The following is a 22,500-nucleotide window of genomic DNA, read 5'->3' on the forward strand; positions in this document are numbered from 1 at the left end:
TTAATTCAGTTCGGGATGAGATCCTTGTATAAAACACTTTTATTCCTATATGTCTATAATTTTTTTTTTCTCCTTCTTATTCTTTTAAATTTCTTTGTTATTACATGTTTGCATATATATTTCATTACTGTGTTGTTGTTGTTGTTGTTGTTGTTGTTGTTGTTGTTGTTGCTGCTTCAACATTAAGTTCTGAAACACACACAAGCATACACTCATAAAAACACACACACATGCACACATACACATTCAACCAACCAACCAACCAGCCAGCCAACCAACCAACCAACCAACCAACCAACCAACGTCCACCATTTTTACCTTTAGTTATTTCAATCCTTATCAGTAATTTTCTCTTACCGAAGGGGGCAACCATTTTTAACAACTCAAGATTACAATCATTTTGTTCAATGACAAAGAATGTAAAACACACACACACACACACACAAATACATTTGCACGCGCACACGCACACACACACACACACATACACACATATATGAATCTGCTGAAGTAAGTGCACACATATCTTTTATATGCATGTACACACAAAAAAAAAAAAATTCACTAAAAATACATTCACCTACATTATAACAAGCAGACCCACAGAAACATATACTGACACCGAAACAGACATACACGAATAAAGCATATGTGTGTGTGAGTGTATACATATATATACATACGCACGCATAATATGTATATAAGTATAATATACATGTATACATATCTATGTATATATATAGATATATATATATATATATATATATATATATTTATACATATATGTATATATATGTATATATATATATATATATACATATATATAACGGGAAGCTTTATGAAAATAAACAAAAGACGAAGGCAGGTGGAAAACAAACGAACAATTGTATTAGTATGGCGCTCAGGAAATATAAATAAAACAAGTCTTTAACGTTTCGAGCCTACGCTCTTCAACAGAAAGATACACAGAGAGAGAAAAACACAGAAAGAAGGAGAGAAAAAAAATGCGTGCAGTAGCTAACGAATCAACATGGCGATATATATATATATGTATGCATATCTATCTATCTATCTATGTATATATATATATGTCAACACACATGTGTGAGTGTGTTTGTGTGTGAGTGTGTGTGTGTATTTGTGTGTGTGTGTGTGTGTGTGTGTGTGTGTGTGTGTGTGGTGTGTGTGTGTGTGTGTGTGTGTGCATTAATCCAATCAAGAATACGCTCATAACAGATTAGGTTAAGCGTTCTTTGAAACTCTTGTGCAAAATTTCACGTCGACAGACGAACAAAAATACACACGCACACACACACACACGCACGCACGCACACACACACACACACACACACACACACACATGCACGCACGCTCGCACTCATACAAACTCACATATTAACAAAGAAATAGCTTTTTTGTTACACAAACACGTAGAGACGTGCTATTACACATACATGCACATACATACTGATGAGGAATGCTTAGCACCAAAACAGACACGACTAATATATCAACATAAACACAAACATACATACATAAATGCATACATACATACACACGTACATATAAATAGTAATAACGGTGTAAATAATAACAAATACAACAAAGATAAGGATCAAGATAAATAGAGTGTTTAAAATAAAACATAGACCAAAAGAGCGATTAAATAGGAATGAAGACAGTAGTAGTAGTAGTAGTAGTAGTAGTAGTAGTAGTAGTAGTAGCTGTTGTTGTAGCAGCAGCAGCTGGACGGAAGTAGTAGGACGCTGGGAGATTAGGGTTGAAAGACGAGAAGCAAGAAGGGGGGAAATAAGAAAACAACAACAACAACAACAACAATAATAATAATAATAATAATAATAATAATAATAATAAATGGCGCTGTTATTTAATCAGATAGATTAATAGACAGATAGATAGATGAGTGCTTAAAACGTTAGTTATCTGGTAACAAAAACAGGATGAGGTAGGGATGGAGTTCAATTGTTAGTCTTTACCAGGAAGCAGTCCTAATGTCTATACATCTGCTAAGGGCTTTGTAGTTGACATGAAAGTTGCTAAAGACACCACTCTCTGAATCCCTTCGAAACTTCTCTCTTGCTTCGTTGTTTTTTTGTTTTTGCTTTCTTATTTATGCGTAGCAGGTTGGATGAATATATTCTTTTTTAGCGTGAAAGATTATTTAAAATTAGTTACAAACACTATCAATTATCAGAGTTGTATCGTTTATAAAGTCGTTCTGGGTATTTAAAGCACAGTTGTTTTATTAATCAAAGAAGGGTAAATGGCGTTTATGACGTTTGTGTTGAACAAAGGGTCTGTGCAACGTTATTTAATTCGAACTTTGGAAAGTTGATACCTGTAAGGAAAAGGTGGGTAGCCATAAAGTCTCTAGCGACAGAGCTGAGTAGGAAGGGATGCGAAAAAAGTTTACAGGAAAATCTGACAGGTGACACATATTAGGGATAACGAGTGGAGAAAGACGAGTGCAACAGGTGGTTTTCAGAGGAGTTGGTACACGACTAGAATATGAAGAGAAATAAACAAAGAGCTAGAAAGAAAGAGAAAAACAATAGCATGTCTGTAGACATTTTATTTTACATGTTGCGGCTGTACTGTATGACAGTGAATCAGCTAGATGCGGCCCAAGGGCCTGAGATACTTTAGGATCGTAACAGACAGTGATAATTGTCTTTCGCAGTGGATCAAAATCTGCCTCAGTTTTGGAGCATATTTTGGCCTTTGAAGAAGCTTGGTGTTTAAATGCAGTCTTGGATATATTATACATGTGTAGTATCCACGAAAATATATCACGATTAAAAGACCATGCATTTGCAGTAAAATTGTTGATTTCACATGTGTATTACATTAGGGGACGGTGGCGATAAAATAAGTACTACCCAAGTACTGGAGTCAATGTAATCAACTAACCCCCTCCCTCAGGATTTCAGGCTTTGTGTCTATAGTACAAAGGATTATCAATGAGCAGGAGAGGAGAGGTGAACTGTTATGAGAATGCTTCTTTGATATGGAATGTTTTAAGGATGGTAAAGAGGACTAGGTGTATGTGTATTAAAGCAGTGCTTGCCTGGATGCAGCAGCAAAATTATATGTGGATGAATCTGGTTCACAAAACATCAAAGTGGACTGATGGATGAGACCAACTTCAAAAAGAATAGATCATCAATGTACAGGTGAAATGTGCAGTAGATATAACGGTGTCCTAGGCTTAATAGTATGCCAGAAGGAGAGAGCTCCATGTAGACACACACACGTACACTTCAAGTATAGGAATCTTGCGTCCTAAGAGATGAAATATTTGTGGTCAACTTCGTTAAGAAATTCTCAAACAAAATATCATTGTTTAGCCCCATGTCAGCTTTAATGTATCACACATAATATTCAATATATTCTAGCTGTATCTATCCTGTATATTTCTTATGTGGCATGACCACATTAATCAAGATGTGTCCTTTTCTAAGATAGGGAAATGTGACTTGAAGATTTAGCTGCTTTCTGGCAGGTCGAACGACCACACAAAGGCTATCATGTTCGAAAGTTTTTTTTTCCCTAATGATAACAACATTGCTCTCGTCCAAATTCAGAAGGATAAAAATACAACTAGTCTCGACGGATTACAAAGATCACGAGCATTGTCCCTTACTCCAGACTCAGCTAGTAAAAATAACGAAAAAGGTAAAAAGGTAAATCAGATTTTCAATATAGCTAGATTTATGGAAATATTACAGGTAGTTGCTGAGAATTTAAATTGGATATGGTGACTTTGTACGGCTGTTACATAATATGCATAGAATATGTATATAAGATAATATATATATGATATATATATATATATATATATATATATATATATATATATATATTATATATATATATATATATATATATATATATATATATAAATGTAGGTATGTATTTCTATATATATATATATGTAAATATATACATATGCGTGTGTGTATATATATATGTATGCATGTATATATATATATGTGTGTGTGTGTGTGCGCATATATGTGTGAGTGCGTGTGTGTGTGCATATATAATCTATAAAACAGTTTCGACGCCTATATACGACAGCGTTACAGAATCCTCAGGAATTTCAAACTATATTATTTCTTAGAATAGAAAAGTTTTCATATTAGAACAGTTAACAAACATGTAGGTTATGAATTCTGCGGAATAGAAAATGATAGCAAATCGGACATACAGAAGGGATTCTTTAATCTTTATCATGCCTTATGGAATATCCGTGGCAAAGTCACTTCAAGTTCAAACAGCGCAGTGATCTTTCACATAAAAATATTTAATAATTTCTTTTGAAGATTTGATTTCGGACCTACACAGTGTGCTAAAATATATTAGTTTAAAATTTTGGCATAAAGCCAGCTATTTCAGGAAAAGGGGATAAGTCAATTACATGGACCCAAGCACTCAACTGATACTTATTTTATCGACCCTGAAAGGATGGAAAGCAAAGTCGAATTCGGCAGAATTTGAACTCAGAACATAAAGACGGACGAAAAGCCGGTGTGCTAACAATTCTGTCTTACAGAATGCTAAAATATATTGTCTTCAGCTGAGCAACGTTAAATTTTGAAAAGTTCATTAAAAAAGCCTGTCAATTGAAAACACTTTGTTGGAAGATAATATTCTGATCAACAATCTAAACGTCTCACCTTTTGAGGGAAATCTAGCATTTTATTATCTAATGCATAATTTCTTTCTTTTTCTTTATGTTTTTTTAGGTAGAAGTGATTTGATAGACATTTAGCTGCTATTTCTAGAAGGTCGGTCGTTCAGGTGAGGAAAGTTACCCTGGTAGATTCGCAAACCTCATTAACAGAGTTCAAAGTAAAAATAATAACAAGAGGAGCAGGCGGTAAGAAATTTGGGTTTGACTGTTGATAAAGGCTTTGGAGTCTTTTCATAGAGGTGTGTTGAAACAATTTAGGAAAGGTTTAATTAACAGATATATGATCTCAGGTTACAAGGCAAAAAAAAAAGCAAATAAGTAAAAACATCATTTGATTTGAACAATCCCTAACTAATGATTTTGTCTGTCAGAAAATTCGGAAAATTACCCATTTCTCTGTCTCTCTCTCTCTCTCTCTCTCTCTCTTACACACACATACATATAATGGCAATGATACTATATATACGTACGTTTATACGTTTATATATGTGAATTAATCAACCATAAAGAAACTTATATCATTCTCCCTCTCTCTCCCCCACTTATCTCTCTCTCTCTCTCTCTGCATACATACACACCTCCAGATAATTATACTCAAAATATTATTTAAGTAAACAAATATAGCTATGCAGATGACACCTAGTCATGTTTATTACGTTGGTATATTGAACTGTTTCCTGGCATATCTGATAAGTATCGTTTTTTTTTTATAAAGGAATATTCTTTTAGGTGATACTTTCAAAATCTATAATGGATCCATCCAAAAACAAGCATATGAGTGGCCTTAATATACAATACATTATCTACATCATACAAAATATTTGCGTTCACCATCCGTGAATGGTAAAAATCAATGTGGCTGACTATACATTGACGCTCAGAATTATAGAAATACCAGCCAAGTCTCCATCAGATCACAGTCTTACTTCTTAAGACACAAAAGTGAAACGAGGGAAAATCGTTGGATATTGGATAATATTGTCCAAAAACACACAAAAATGTCATGGCCGAAATGAATTTGATCTGGGTTACAATTATTCAACAACAAGAATAATTAAATGCGGTGCGAAGTTCGCTTCTCAACTATATGGTCTCAGGTTCAGTCCCACAGCGTGACAGCTTGGGCGAGTGTCTTCTACTATAGCTCCGGGCCGACCAAAACCTTGTGAGAGCATATGACTAACAGAAACTGGAAGAAGCCCGTCGTACGTGTGTGTATGTGCCTATATTTATTTCGCTTTCACCATCGCTTGGCAGAAGGTAATGATTTATTTACGTTCCCGTAACTTAGTAGTTCGGCAAAAAACCCCCAAAAAACTGACAGAATAAGTACCAGAATTTTAAAATAAGTATGTACTGGTGGGTTGGGGTCGATTCGTTTGACTAAACCCTTCAAGGCAGTGCCCCAGCACGGCTGCAGTCTTCAAGAAAGAAAAAAGATAAATGATAAAACAAATCGCTGATTATTATCAGAGTCGAAGTTAACTTCTGTCAGTTACTCTATGAAAGAAAATATGGAGTAAGCTATCACAGACAAAGAAATTACCATCACAATATTAGTTAGGACTCATAAACGTCCAAAGAGAAGCTGTATAATTTCAAAATAGATGCTTTGCTATTGTTTCACCCACGGTTGCTTAAAACTGAACAGATATATGATCAAAAGTATTTCAGTCGTAATTATCTTGTCTATTTAAATGTATGTAGCATACTCTGAGCTTTCTTCTTTTTGAGAGTGATTTAACTGCTATTTCTAGCATTTTAAGTGACCATGTAAAGCTACCTTCGATTATTCGCTGTAAAGTTATCTATAAGTGAAATATCCAATAAAACAAAGACTTGAAATATATCTACATCATTATATGATGTTCTTGATTGTGTTCCAGTTATTGTGTAGCACGGGGAGAGGAGCATCGTATCATATCTAATTTGTTTCACTTTTTCACTCTTAATGTGTCTATAACATTATTCCATGCGTTTTGTCCAAATTTTTTAAATGATAAAGGGCTTCGCAGGTATTTGGCATCTATCACTGACTAAACGTCGCCCTTTTCAAGCCTAGCCAAGCACATAGGCCCGGTTTCCCGGTTTCTGTGGCTTATGTGTTCCCTCCAGCTGGACGGGACGCCAGTCCATTGCAGGAAGGGAGAGTGAGAGAAAGTTGTGGCGAAAGAGTACAACAGGGGTCGTCACCAACCCCTGCCGGAGCCTCGTGGAGATTTTAGGTGTTTTCGCTCAATAAACACACACAACACCCGGTCTGGGAATCGAAACCGCGAGTCCGCTGTATTAACTACTGGTGCGTCTGTATAGAGAATCTCTTGTTAGTTGTTGTGATTATTGTTGTCGTTGTCGCTCTGTTTCAGCCCTGATTGAACAGATAATTGATCATAAGCATTCCAGCTATGACCATCCCATCTTTCTCCTATGTACAAGGAATCCAAGATCACATTAACCAGCAGGTCGGAAAACACATAATTGGTAAAGAGAATTGGTTCATCTGTACATCAGCTTCTCAGTACAAAGCCAAATGCTTTTGATATAGTTATCTGTTATGCATTGTTGTAAAATCAGCTACCGAGTAGAAACACACAACAAAATAGCCAAAAGTTGCCGGAAAAGGTAAGTATCCATAACAGACCAATAGGAAGCTCATAGTATTGTACTTCGTCTAAAGATCTACATCAGTGCACAAGGCAATATCACAAAATACTTCCGCCGGACTAAGAAGCCAGAGATGCTACACTACACAAATATAAAAACTAAAATAAGGGTAAAATAAACTGTAGATAATAGAGCGAACTGCACTTAATAAATCTGTGAAATGGTGAGGGTGAATGAAAGATTTCTAGGTTCTCTATTTGAAAATTTCCAAACTTAATCTGTTGGAGATTTACACCAAAAATTCACCTTTCACAAGCATCACATGCGCTCTTACAAAAACATTAACGTACATACATCTGCACAAACTAATGCACACACACACACACACACACACACATGTGCACAAACCAACGCCAAAGACGTAACTAACACGCACACACTCAAACAAACTATTCCAAGCATGAGAAATATTACATATACTACATAAGCATACATAATACATACACACACATACAAATATTCGCCTTCATAGAAACTAAAACACATATATATACATATGCAAACACAAACTCACTAATACAGTTTGCACGCACATGGAAGTCTAAACTCTGTCAACATAAATTCTTATTATTTTATGTCCAACAAAAGAGACTTGCCATTCTCTGCTAAAGGGTGGACACACACACACACACAACACACACACACACACACATAAATGTATGCACATAAACACACATACAAATGTGTTCTCAAATACACATATACATTACTAAAGCTAAAAGTTTGCTACATGTAACATCCATGTCTCTACATGTACGAAAATGTATACGATAAAAGAAACGTCGCCCCTTTACAAGCCAAGCCAGGCTCATGGGCCCGGTTTCCCGGTTTCTGTTCCCCCCAGCTGGACGGGACGCCAGTCCATCGCAGCGTTACTTAAGAAACAGGAAGACAGAGTGAGAGAAAGTTGTGGCGAAAGAGTACAACAGGGATCGCCACCACCCCCTGCCAGAGCCTCGTGGAACATTTAGGTGTTTTCGCTCAATAAACACACACAACGCCCGGTCTGGGAATCGAAACCGCGATCCTCCGACCGCGAGTCCGCTGCCCTAACCACTGGGCCATTGCGCCTCCACATGAAAATGTATACACAATTAAAAATGTTCCTCAGTTTCCCAATACTCTAAAAGTGCATGTATACATACATAGGCATAAGATTTCGTATAAATTTTACAATGATGTATACAAAAAGTAAATATACCTATATTAGTAAACTTGTTCATATATGAATGTATACACACTCTCTCTCTCTCACACACATACACACACATACACACACACATATATATATATATACAGAAATTTACGTGCATACGCATACACAAATCAACATGCATTACGTTCACAAACGAATAAGTACATAAGTGTGTGTGTGAGAGACAGAGAGAGAGAGAGAGAGAAAGAGAGAAAGAGACAGAGAGAGAGAACATATCTATATGTGAGCCTTTCTGTATGAGTGTGTATGCATTTGTGTCCTGGTTGTGTTTCTTATTCACATTACCAATCTAGTGAGAAGAATATTCTGTTAGCTTATATTCTTTCTTCCTCAAGTCTCAGCTTTCCCTACTTCTTCCTTCTCCCTCTCTCTCTCTCTCCCTCCTTCCCTCTCCTCTCTGTCTTTCTGTCTCTTTCTCTTTATCTCTATTTACCTATCTATCCCTCACTCACTTCTGCTTGCTATTTTTCATATATTCTCCTCCATCACTCCCTCTCTCTCTCTCTCTCTCTCTCTCTTCTCTCCCTTTCTCTCCCTGTTTCTTGATATCTCGTTATCTGCCTAACTCCTCTTTTCTCTCTGTCTCCCAATTCTGTTTCCAGCAGCATTTTTAACACTAAACTTATTTTATATTTCAAATCTTCAAAAATTAAAACAAAACACAGCACAGCACGCGAGTCTACACACACACACACACACACGCACACACACCTACAAGCACACACGCATACGCGTCACTACAAGCACAGACACACACACACATACATACCTACAAGCACATGCATTATATACCTTCACACAAACATACTATATCCACACATTGACATTCATACATAGACGCGTACAAGCATTCATTCATATATAATTGAACATCACTCTGATATATGTTCATGCATGCACACACATACACACACATACACACACACACATGCACACACACACACACACATGCATACATACACACTCATGCGCACCTACACACATCTCCCACACATGCATACATCCTCTGAAACCATAGATTCCTTCTCCTCCTCTTCCTCTTCTACCTCGTAAAATACAAGACAAACAGCCAAAAATCCAATCTCGTACCTTTGACGGCCTCTTTCCTATACTTACACACACGCAAACACAGACACACACACACACCACACACACACACACATACATACACCTATAAATACGCATGCATGTATGTATGTATGTACGTACGTACGTATGTATGTATGTATGTATGTATGTATGTATGTATGTATGTATGTATGGTTATTGTTGCTTTGTCTTTTGTTTTGTTCAAGAATTTCTACATTTCTTCCCTTTTCCGCTCGACTCCCAACTCCACACCATCTCGTCTACTCCCCCAGCATCCTACTCCATCATCGTTCCCTTCACACACACACACACCCCTCCCTGTTCTTTTCCTTGCCTGTTCCAGCTCTTCCTACTTCAGTACGATTCTTCGTTGGTTATTTGTTATATATAATTTTGTGGAGAGAATTTATCATTATTATCATTATTATAATTATTATTAGTATCATTATCATCATCGTCATCATTATCATTTTTGTTGCTGATGTCGTTGTTGTTGTTGTTGTTGTTGTTGTTGTTGTTGTTGTTGTTGTTGTTGCTGCTGCTGCTGCTGCTGCTGCTCTTGTTATTGTTGTTGTTTTTCGTAATTTCATTTTATTTCATTTCAGAAGAAAATGGTAAAATGTAAATTTAAAACATAAATAAAATATAGCAAAAAAAAGTGAAAAAAAAAAAATGTAGAAGGGGGTAAAGGGAAGGAAATAAGGAAGGAAAGAGAATCTATTTTATTTAATTTCTTTTATACTTCCTTTCTGTACTTTCGTTTTTCTTTTTTTCTTTTTGTTTTTTGTTGTTGTTTTTTTTTGTTTTCTTGCCCCCTACTTCAACCTCCTCCCACCTCGCTATTCCTTCTTCGACTTTGATACATCGGCACTGCCTTGAGCTTAATATGGACGCGAAGGAATGCTGAACCATGACGTTCATACCTGTTTTACTGGAATTATGATAACCACTACTACTACTACTACTACTACTACTACTACTACTACTACTACAGCAATGTACTTGTATTGGCCGATTCAGTAGTGTATTAGACTATATGCAGTATACAGTGAATATAGTATTGTAGTGACTTTAGTTCTGGGATTAAATCCGTGTGTTTGTTGATCAACTTCGTTTGTTGATCCCTCTAGCTTTAGAAGCGATAAATTTAGTTGCATTTATACATGTATCAACTATACCATATTTTTTTCAACTAAAGGAAGTTGCTTCGTTGTGACTATTTATTTGCGAGTAATAATTATATATAAGGCGGCGAGCTGGCAGAAACGTTAGCACGCTGGGCGAAATGCTTATTGGTATATCGTCTGTCTCTACGTTCTGAGTTCAAATTCCGCTGAGGTCGACTTTGTCTTTCATCCTTTCGGGGTCGATAAATTAAGTACCAGATACGCACTGGGGTACATGTAATCGACTTAATCCCTTTCTCTGTCCTTGTTTGTCCCCCTCTAACTTTAGCCCCTTGTGGGCAATAAAAAAAATTATATATTGTCTTTAAGCCAGTGAGCAAACGAAATAGCATGCCGGACAGAATGCTTAGTGGCATTTCGTCCGTCTTTACGTTCTGATTTCATATTTCATCAAAGTCGACTATGCCGTTCATCTTTCCAGAGTTGATAGAGTAAACACCAGTCAAGTACTGTGGGCGATGCAATCGACTTAACCCGCACTGTGTCAAACTTTGGAACCATTAATTGCATATAGACATTTTTCTCTCTCTTTCACTCTTTCTTTTTCTCTTACTGCTTCTCTTCGCCCTTTCTCTGTTTCAATAACAACCAAATATTTACTGGTGTCTGGATACAGAAATATATGTGATTCGAGACTGTCCTGTAAGCATTGTCATCTAATGAATGGCATCAGTTCATTTGATTAATGCATCTGAACTATATTTGATAAACATCTACGAGAAGAACAAAATTCTTGCAAGAGAACACTCATTCTTCTTCTAACTAATTTCGCGATATAAGTCCTTTCGTTGTGCTCGACGACAGGAGTGTGGTCTATGTTTAAATTTCCAAGTATAAACACTTTATTTTATTTATTTACTTTTTTACTTTTCGTTTTTGTTTCAGTCATTTGATTACGACTATGCTGGAGCACCGCCTGTAGTCGAACAAATCGACCCCAGAACTTATTCTTAGTAAGCCTAGTACTTATTCTATCGGTCTCTTTTGCCGAACCGCTAAGTTACAGGGATGTAAACACAGACACACAAGCATACACACACACATATGTACATTGTATATATACAACGGGCTTCTTTTCAGTTTCCGTCTACCAAATCCACTCACAAGGCTTTGGTCGGCCCGAGGCTATAGTACAAGATACTTACCCAAGGTATCCCAAAGTGGGACTGAACCCGAAACCATATGGTTGGTAAGCAAGCTACTTACCACACAGCCACGCCTGCACCTATTTATTTATTCATTTTGCTTTTTACATTGGTAGAATACTTATAAGTATTACAGTATTTAAGGTACTGAGTGTTTGTATCAGGCAAGTACTAACTGGTTGGTTTTTCTTTTTGAGATCTATACATATCCACCAGATATAAAAATATAAAAAATGTTTTGCTTTGGCAGATGTGGTCGCAACTGGCAAACTGATCGGGAACGTTCACATCTATATAACCCGGGGAAGTGATCACGCAATGAGAAGAATGCATAGAGAGATATAGTAAATAACTTTATGCATATAATTTTGCTAGATGAAGACTTAACGATTTCAGTCAGAGTGCGAAATGAGAATCATTGGATCTACACAAACTAATGTGATTATGGAAAGAGCCTTGATAACTCTCACTATTACCATGGTTATTAGCATTATTACTATCATAGCAGCCATTGCACTGTTCCTCTTTCCATACCATATATTTGTTTACAATATATATAAGCCCTGAGTGAGAGTTATAACATCTGCTCATGTGGTCAGAAGACAATAAACATCAAGTGTTCTTACACTGTCTGTATCATTGAGTTCTTTCTTGTTATGGACATCTGTCATCTTTTGAAGAGAATCTGTTTCATTTAAGACATTATACATAAAGCAGCATTTTGGTTTTGTTACCGGTTAGCCCCAGGTCATCACTAACGGAAGAAACTTATAATGAAAGATGTCTCGGCTGTGACTCCATTTTTTTTTTGTTCTTTTTGCATATCCTTTGTTTTTCTAAGATAGTTTGAGATATTTGACTGATAGTTCTATCTGGTCGTGCACCAAGTAGAAGCTCCTTCATGTGAATTATATTTGCCTTCTTGAAATAAATGTGGCTTTTATAATTTAATCCAGTCTATCACAGATTTCTCGCACGAGAAATTTCTTTCAGTACTGCTAATTTGACGAAAAATTCGTCAATTCTACGGCTGTGACTCTCTGCAATCAATGTTTTACTGCAGCGTTCATGGTAACTCCTTTTACTGAGATGAACTCAGTTTTGGAGCGCTATCTATTTTGGCGACCAACATATGTGTAATTTGTATTCGAAATATTTAAATCAATTGTTTACTTTCGCTATACAGTCTTCTGCCTATACTCCGTTTTATAAATATGTGTGTAAATATATATATACACACACACACACACACACACACATATATATATATATATATATATATATATATATATACATATATATATATGTATATGTATATATACTTATATACATATACATATGTACATCTCCTAACCTGGCTCGTTCCCCTGGTCCCACCCACACTGCCGCACTTGCCCTAACCTTTCCAACACCACCAATCTCACAGCCACCCATTACCGTCCCTATCATATTACCTGACTCCTTTACCTGCCCGTCTAGCAACGTCATTTATTGTATCCCCTACTTTTTCTGTCCTTTCTGTGCATCGGTCAAACGGGATGCCACTTGGCTGACCGGTTCGTGGAGCACCTCCGAGACATTAGACTCGACAATGACACCCCGGTCTCGCGCCATTTCCGTCCTACCGGTCTTTCATTTCAACACCTATCTGTTTTCGGATTGTCTTTGCATTGGGACTATCCAGACTCCTGCCTGGAATGAACAGGAATCAATCTTCTATCTTCACTTCTTTGCCCCACATGGGCTCAACTCCACTCCCCTCTTCATCTGATTTCCCTCCTGTCCTCTCTTGCCCTGTCACCTACTTCCTCTCTTCACTCCTGGTCACCTTCTCCCTTCATCGATACCCCCTCCATCCACACCCCATCTACACATCCTCATATATATACACATATATATATACTCATATACATACTCATATATATACTCATATACATGTGTATTTGCTTGCTAGTTTATCAGCCGATAACTTGGAGATTTGATTGCTTGAGCTCTCCAAATAATACTCTGATGTCTCCCAGTTGTCTCGATGTTTCAAAACATAATTTGGCCTCTTATTTTTCTGTTTCACTATAACACCTCTATACAATGTCTAATTTTGTTTTGTGCTGAAGAGGAAGAATATACGTGGATATTCAATCTGCAAGACTGTGTACCTGAATCTCCCTCAAACCACAACCTGCTTTCTTATGAAAGAAAGGAAATAGTAGGCTATATATATATATATAATCTTATAATTATTAAAATTTGAGATTCAAACTCTGCGCAGTAGCATTCTGAGAAATAAGAGTCTTATATTTCTATATAGAGAAGGAATTTAAATGTGTTTATTTGCGTCTGTGTATGACGATATCTAAGTATGCGAGGTAATATAATGCAGATACGTACGCTTATAACAATATTTAACAAATTCCTTACAGGATCTCACATTTGTGCAAAACATATATAAAAGCATAGACTTTAAAAACTTAGTTAAATTTTACTTAGGTGTTGACAAGCGTGAACACATTATGTTCTGTATTAAAACGTATAACTACATATTCATATGTTAGTGTCATACATAGCCACACACACACATATATATATATGCACACACAAACACACAACACACACACACACTCTCTCTCTCTCTCTCTCTGAAACACACACACATACATTTTATGATTACACATTTTGACAGAAGTTCATTTATAAAATTACGATTAATTGGAACAGTAAGAGTACTTAGATTAACGCATGCATAGTGTCTTGTAGTTACGACGACGACGACGACGATGACGATGATGATGATGATGATGAGGATGATGAAGAAGAAGAAGAAGAAGAAGAAGAAGAAGAAGGTGGTGGCGGCGGCGGCGACTTCGACGATGACGACGAAGAAGAAGAAGAAGAAGAAGAAGAAGAAGAAGAAGAAGAAGAAGAAGAAGAAGAAGAAGAAGAAGAAGAGAAGAAGAAGAAGAAGAAGAAGAAGAAGAAGAAGAAGAAGAAGAAGAAGAAGAAGAAGAATGACAACGTATGGCAAAGATGAACATTAAAAATGGAGGAAGAAGATAAAAAAGGATAAGATAGGTGAGATGTTGAGGCGACGTCGGTATTATATTTTTTAAGAAGGCGGTAAAACTGTACTGTTCACTAGTAACTGTTTGATAAACTGAATTTTTTTTTTTTTTAAATGATACAAATGTCCCGAAGACTTCTTTATTTTCCCCCCTCATATTTCCTCTTTCCTTCTCTCCATCCATTTTGCCTTACCCGTGCCCACCTTCAACGCTCTCATTCTCTATCTCTCTAACACCGTCCTGATTTTCTCTTAGAAAAAAATTATAAACAACAATTAAATACGAGTTAAAACCGAAAAATTCAATAACATTTTTAAATAACATTTTAAAAAGTACAATGAAAAAAAACCTCGACAGAAGTGGAATGAAATCGGCAACTCTGGGTAGTGGGTGCGTTGGTGGGATTTTGAATCATATGTTATGTGCTGTGTGTTGGATGGTGTAGAGTGATGTGGTTGGTGGTCATATTGAAGGAGACGTGTAATTTAGTGGGCGGAGTCGATTAAATGCCGCTGGTGCAGGTTATGGTGATTACTAATTAGTATTTGTATCAGTATTAGTATTAGTATTAGTATTAGTGTGCGGCAAGCTACATTTGTAGAATGACGTTGACGAAGAAAGATAATGATGCAAGTCTGACTGACTGTCTGTCTGCCGGTCTGTCTGACTGAATGCCCGACTGCGTCAGATTCAATATCGTGTCGTGAAGTGCGTAATTTTGTCTCTCTACGTCACTGTAGGAGAAATCTCACCAAGAACAACTTTATCATCATCATTATCATTATTATTATTTCTTCTTCTTCTTCTTCTTCTTTTCTTCTTCTTCTTCTTCTTCTTATTATTATTATTATTATTATTATTATTATTATTATTATTATTATTATTATTATTATTATCATTATTATTTTATAGTATCCTAATATTCTAAGATAGAGCCAAGGAGAGAAGCCTCTCAAAATAGTCTTTCAGTCTGCTAGAAATAACAACTATATATATATATATATATATATATATATATATATATATACCTCTTAGATTACTCTTTACTACCTTTTAAGATAGAAATGATATATTCAATAATTTAGTTTTAGATGCCTGATATTAGAAAAAATAGAAGATGGAGTGGTCACAGCTGCGATATGGTCATAAATAAGCTCGATCAAGATTGATTACATTCATCATCTTCATCGTCGTCGTCGTCATCATCATCATCATCATAATCATCATCAACAGAAATCAGCAGCATCATCATGAACATTATAATTTCCTTTAAATGCAAAAGACCAGGTTATATATGACTAAGTCGATTGTAGTGAGTTGCTGATATTCCATCCAGAGTACGGAAGGTCAAGTGAACTTCAGTAGAAAAATAACGTATGATAAAGTGACATAGAATCCTGGTTGGAAGTAGCTGAAACTTTACAAACTACTCTATCCCGCGAATGCAACGATACGATCAAATAATAGTACCGGTGCAACAACTAGCGTTTTTTACAACCAACAACCCTAAAGAACAGAAGCTTTTACAGCGGGAACATACTTAGCAAACTAAGTTGTAATACTATAAACGTACGAATCATTCAACTATTCATAAGGCCGCAATTTACTCACACGCAGCATCTTTCAGAGCTTGTCACTAATTCAGTTCTTAACCAAATTGAAAGCTGTTAACATTTTTGAAGAGGACTGGTCCCTAGCTACAGTTTGGCATCCAAATTTTGACATTTAGTCCAGTAGAAAAAAGTTTACATCAAAATTTGTAGCAAAGTTATAGGAGAGTAAGTAACTCCACCAATCAAGTTTAGATCTAAATAACATTTTTATTTTAAAAGCAAAATATATTTATCTTAGCTTCAATGATAGAGGAAAGCATGAGGAATTTCATAGTTTTGGTCCCATGCAACAAAAATTTGTATCAAAACAGTTGTGAGGTAAACTATCATGAAAAAATATAAGGCAAAAGATTAGCTTTAAGTATAATTATCTTTTTTTATTGTAAAAACAAACTATATTTTAATTAAGCTTAAATGATAGAGCCCAATTCGAGGAATTTTATGGTATCAATCTCATGCAATGAAGTTTTAAAAGGAAAAAGTTATGAGTGTTTGCTTCTCAAACACTCATATTTTTATGAATAAGGTATAGAAAAACATTTTACAAAACCGCTAATTGACACATTTGACAAATTAGTATAATAGCATAGCCTGGAAAAAAACATGGATTACATGGGAAAATGCGAGCAAGAGAAATAATATTCTTAAGATCATAAATCTGGAAAATTACAGGACAAGTTATTACACTTGGAAAAGTTCAGGACAAGTTATTACATCTGGTGAAGAACAGAACTTTTCCAGGTTTATAATACTAAGAATATTATTTCTCTTGCTCGCTTTTTTCATGTAGTATTATATACTCACAGGTCAACTCTAGACTAATTTGCACGTCCACAAGTTTATTGCATACGGATGTACAAATATACCTCCCCCAGTCCGCCTCCATGTATGTCCCCAAACTCATATGCATGAACACACGCATACACGTGTGCGTGTGGGTAAGAAAGAGAGAGAGAAAGAGATAGATAGACAGACAGACAAACAGAAAGACAGACGGACGGACAGACAGACAGACAAACACATAGATAGACAGATGGATAGCAAGTGAGAGAGTGAGGGAGGACACAATTGTATTTATATTGCAACTACACTCAGTAAGAAGGCTGAATTCACATTTTTAAAAACATTTTTACGTTTTTTCTAGTTGCATTCCTTGATGCCGACATTGAAAGTCTTTTATACAATACTATAATATTATCTTGTGGACCTTCCTTTTTGAAATTACCACTTAGTTTTGCAAAAACCCCTTCAACTCTAACACTTTTTTTCTAAGATTTGTTGATAAATTCACGGAACCTAGCATATGTATGTATGTATGTATGTATGTATGTATGTATGTATGTATGTATGTATGTATGTATGTATGTAAGTGCATACATACAGAGAGAGAGACAGAGATAGAGAGAGAGAAATAGATAGACAGGTAGACAGACAGACAGACAGACGGATATATAGATGTCCATTAATACGTAATCTCCAGACTCAAAACCTGTACATCAATAGTCACACTATCTCTCTTGCCCATCACAAAGAATGCTACAAGTACCTAGGCATTAATGAAAACAGTACTGCGAATAAAGACAGTGATCTGAGAATATTATGCCAGACTCAGAAAAATACTGGAATCGGATTTCTCCTCTTACAACAAGACAATGTTCCACAATGCACTTGCAGTACCAGTGCTGATTCCAGCACTTGGGATACTTGAGCGGTCTGTAATAGAAATCCACTCCATAGACGTTAGAATCCACCAGACCCTGACATCTGTTGAAAATGTCCACAGGGATAGTGACGTCGACAGGTTCCTACCAAAGACGTAGGAGGTAGAGATTTGAGATCAGTGCAGACGGTTTCCGAATGTAAAATAGTTTCTCTCATACAGTGCTTGCTAAACAACGACAGCAAAAATAGATATATTAACTTAGTGAAGCGAACTTATCAGGAATCACTTCCTTCCTGGTGACCTCTGACCACTCATACAACTCTAAAACTGCCGGATCAACATACCTCAAAGAAGACCTGGATGTGAGATGCTCAATATACTTCCCTATGGGACACGACATTGTCACAAAAACAATATACAATGCTATTCGGAAGAAAAGACTGTTGTAGAATAAACTAGCAGTATCGCCCGGCGTTGCTCGAGTTTGTAAGGGAAATAACTATATAAGCATTTTTAGAGATGTAAAGTATAATAGCCATCTCAATATGGCTAACCACAAAGGTGGGGGTGTTACTGTAGCTTTTTACCTTCTGAGATTTAATAATAAATTTTTAGAGAGTTACTTCCCTTATATATGCCAAAAATGCATTAAAAATGGGAAAAATATGATGGTATTTTTTTTAATCGTAGACTCCTCGTAGACGCGCGCTAATACCCAGAAGGGCTCGATATGAATCACGACTATAAGATACCCGGTTTTGGTTAAACTGCACCGCAAAATGTGAGAGTAGTTAGGAATCTAAATCGCAAGAGACAGACACTCACACAACTTCACTTTTATATATAAAGATATAGAGAATCTATTCGTTATTGAGTACGTACGCAAACATCAATACAAGGAACGCTTGTGGAACATTCCCATCAAAATATCTGTCAAGCGTAAACATATCAGGTGGGAAACTGTTGCGAATGACAAGAAAAAGTGTGTTCCATCAGAGAGCTGAGTTGTCCAGCTAATGTGAATATGTCTTTCAAGATCAAAGATAAAGAGGATGACTATGGACAACTGCTTCAAAATCTCCAGTATCTATATCCATATTATAAATTCCCATTTATTTCAATAATAATTGGTGCTCTTGATCCTGTGAGCAAATGCCTAAGTAACAATCTGGATAAGCTAGGATTTTTCAGAAAAAGAAATCGGTTATCTCGCACATTACAAATATCATCTGTAGTAAATGGAACAGTAAACATAATACAATATTTTCCTCCATGTTTAAAATGTGATATTGTTTTTGTTATATTCATTCCAACCATGGAGTATTATTGCATGTTTGATAGAAACGAGCTCCTTCTTCAGAAGAAAAATTCAGATAGTTAAAAACAGAACTTACATACGTAAACACATACATACATACATACACACACACACATACACACACACACAACATACATACATACATACATACATACATACACACACACACATACATACATACATACATACATACATACATACATACATACATACATACATACATGCATACATGCATACATACATACATACATACATTTTAGAACATCAAAACATCGCATCTTCACACAATCAAGATATTAATATTACGTCAATTTTACTATAGCACCTTATTGATTGAGATTCCAGAATATTATCATTCTGACTTAAAATCGTTAATGTTATCTAAACATTATAATTTCGCGTATATACATTTTGTGATAGAGTTGTATATCCTTTTATCTAGTCGGTTGTATTTCTGTGTCAAGATATAAAGCAATGACAACGTTTGTTGGCTCACAGGGTGTGAGATTTTCGCAAGATCTACGAAAAAGTTTTAAAATAAACTTATAAATCTGAAAAAATGAATACCAATTTTGTTTTTATAATCTTCATCATATTAATTTCTGGTATTATAGTATACACATATACGTTGTGTACATTTTTATAAACATGCATATGTGTGTATATGTGTGTGTGTGTGCATGCGTACTTACATACAAACATACACCTATATATATATATATATATATATATATATATATATATATATATTCATATACATACATAAATATATCTGAGCGCGCGCATGTGTGTGTGTAGGTGCATATGCTATAGTGGAGGTTTAAATACTCAATACACTATTGTGATGAAGCATTTTGTGTTCGATATGTGTTTAAGTATGTTACACATACACAACAAACACACACAGACATAAATATACACACACATACACACAACGAATTAACATTACGGTGTAAAGTTTTAGAGAATTTTAGCAAATTTTACATGTACATACATTCAGAAAAGCACATACACATACACACAGACCATCTAAATACCTCTTCATTTCCCCTTCATCTCTCCTCCTCTTCCCCTCTCTCCCCTTCCCCCCTCTCCCCCTCTACTTCTCCCTCTCTTTCTGAATGAAAGACATACAAACAGTAGCTTTTATAATTAGTCAAGCGTTCGCCCATCATATCGATAGAGAAGACTAACTTCTAGAAATTAATTAAATCACAAAAACTTTTCACGATTTCACGCCCACACGAGACTCCATTATGTTAAACTCGAATACCAAGAGAATAAACCTTCAGCCAAAATGAGAGATGTTCTAATCTCTTCTTTAACCCTTACCCACCCATCATGCTTACACTTCTATTTTTACTTTTTAATCATATATTTCTGTCTTTTAATTTTTAACCTTAATACGTTTTACATTTCGTTCAGCCTCGTTCTTTGTCTTCTGTTATAAATTCGATTCGTAACTATGACGTATTCTAGGAATGTAACACCAGCCTCGAGTCAACAAAGGAAGTTTTGTGGAGTCGTTAGTTATTCTAGAAATAGCAGCAAAAACTCCCTCAAATGTCACCTTTATGGAAAGATAGGGATATAAATATTAATGTAAATCCTAAATTAGCAATCTATTAAAGGACAGGATGGCTATGGTATAAACGTTTTTAATAATAGCTCTGCTTGGTCAGGACTAACTTTGGGCTAAACGGCTACAACACTATAACTAGCAGGTACTTTATTTTACCTATCCCGAGAGGATGAAAAGTAAAGGTGACTTTAGCAGAAGTTGAAACCAGAACATAGATCGTCTAAATAGCGTAATTAAAGTAATTACTGCAAGCACTTTTACTTGCATTCAGAGGACCGCTTGAAGCAATTGCTGCAAATTTCGCTTGACTTCGTTATGTCATTCTATTGCTAATGTCTTTACGAAATGGATGAACATCACAGAAGCTTACTTGCTCTCTTCTCATGTTTCATTATGTTGTATCAGCGACTGATCTGCTACTATCGTCATTCAATCTACGAGACTAATAGCAGCCAAAATTCTATCAAACCACACCCTGCAACTGTCTTAGAAAAAGATTCATTGGCTATTGTAATCCAATGTCTCATTACGTCTCAACAACAATAAATGGCGTAGTCAAGGCTGTAATGCGATGAGACTGTTGGTCTATTCAATAATGACTGACATTGACCTAAATAACATGTTAATTTAAATAAAGCGATTACTGTTTTTTTTTTCTTTTCTTTTCTTTTTTTACCTTTTCTACTTTCACTTTTTAGAAATCACAAACGATATCATCATCGTCTAAAATATATCCACGCTAGTTTTGTTCGATTTGATTAGAAAGCTTCAACCCTCCTTCAACCCTTCTCTGCTTTGCTAAGAAAATACAGTAAGTACCAGTAATACGCTAGGGATGATTCAAACGACACAGACCCTACTGATTGCAACAAATATAAGAGAAGACGCCATAAATATGTATCAGAGAACTATAGACAATGGAAATTACCCCCAGTACATGCTGGATTCTTTGTTTAATTAGTTCTTGGGAGTTGAAAGTCAGCATTTAGGAGGGGTTTGAACTCAAATGTACAGAATTGGTACTTAGTATATACTGTAGTATATACTAAAATCTATTTTGTCCTACAGAGCAACATTCTTGGAGCTCTCACCCCTCCTAACAAAATGTTGGCCTTCTGCCTACATAAACATGACATTTTATTCTTCTCATGTTTCCTCGCCCAACTACTCATTCTTAATCCAGTTCTTCTACTTTTTCCTCCTCGTCGTCGTCGTCGTTGTCGGTGTCTTAGTATCGTTCCTCATAT

General features: G+C 35.8%; 1 protein-coding gene across 1 annotated transcript in view; it reads right to left on the reverse strand.

The window, feature by feature from the left end:
- Positions 1 to 22,500, reverse strand: part of LOC115214335 (nucleolar protein 4-like) — a 209,925-nt gene that overhangs the window by 105,142 nt on the left and 82,283 nt on the right. The gene's annotated exons all lie outside the window — the stretch shown is intronic.

Source organism: Octopus sinensis, linkage group LG7 (genome assembly GCF_006345805.1).
Source record: "Octopus sinensis linkage group LG7, ASM634580v1, whole genome shotgun sequence".
In the NCBI taxonomy this organism is placed as follows: domain Eukaryota; kingdom Metazoa; phylum Mollusca; class Cephalopoda; order Octopoda; family Octopodidae; genus Octopus; species Octopus sinensis.